The following is a 421-nucleotide window of genomic DNA, read 5'->3' as shown; positions in this document are numbered from 1 at the left end:
AGGGGGCCGACTGGGGAAGGAATGTGAGAAGGCTGCAGGGTCTGTGAGTCCTGGCGGGAGCAAGGAGCGCGAGGTGGGGGGATGGCCATCCAGAGTCGATTATTTTTAAAACTTTCTTTTTGGCAGTTGGACTTTGTTATTTGAAAGATACTTTAAAGCAGATCAAGCCGCAGGGGCCCAGGTTGCAGGTTCTGCCCAGGACTGTTTTCTTCCCTGTCTGCCTGACCCCGGCGCCGTGACTGCAATCTCGGTCCACAGACCTACAGAGGGCTCCCCACAGCTGGCCCAGGGCTCCCCGCTGCTGGTCCAGGGTTCCCCACTGCTGACCCAGGGCTTCCCGCTGCTGGCCCGGGGCACCCCATTGCTGGTCCAGGGCTCCCCGCTGATGTCCCTGGGCTCCCCCCTGCTGGCCCAGGGCACC

The sequence above is a fragment of the Tupaia chinensis genome, unplaced genomic scaffold (genome assembly GCF_000334495.1).
Source record: "Tupaia chinensis unplaced genomic scaffold, TupChi_1.0 Scaffold000132_1, whole genome shotgun sequence".
In the NCBI taxonomy this organism is placed as follows: Eukaryota; Metazoa; Chordata; class Mammalia; order Scandentia; family Tupaiidae; genus Tupaia; species Tupaia belangeri.
This window is presented reverse-complemented; position numbering follows the sequence as displayed.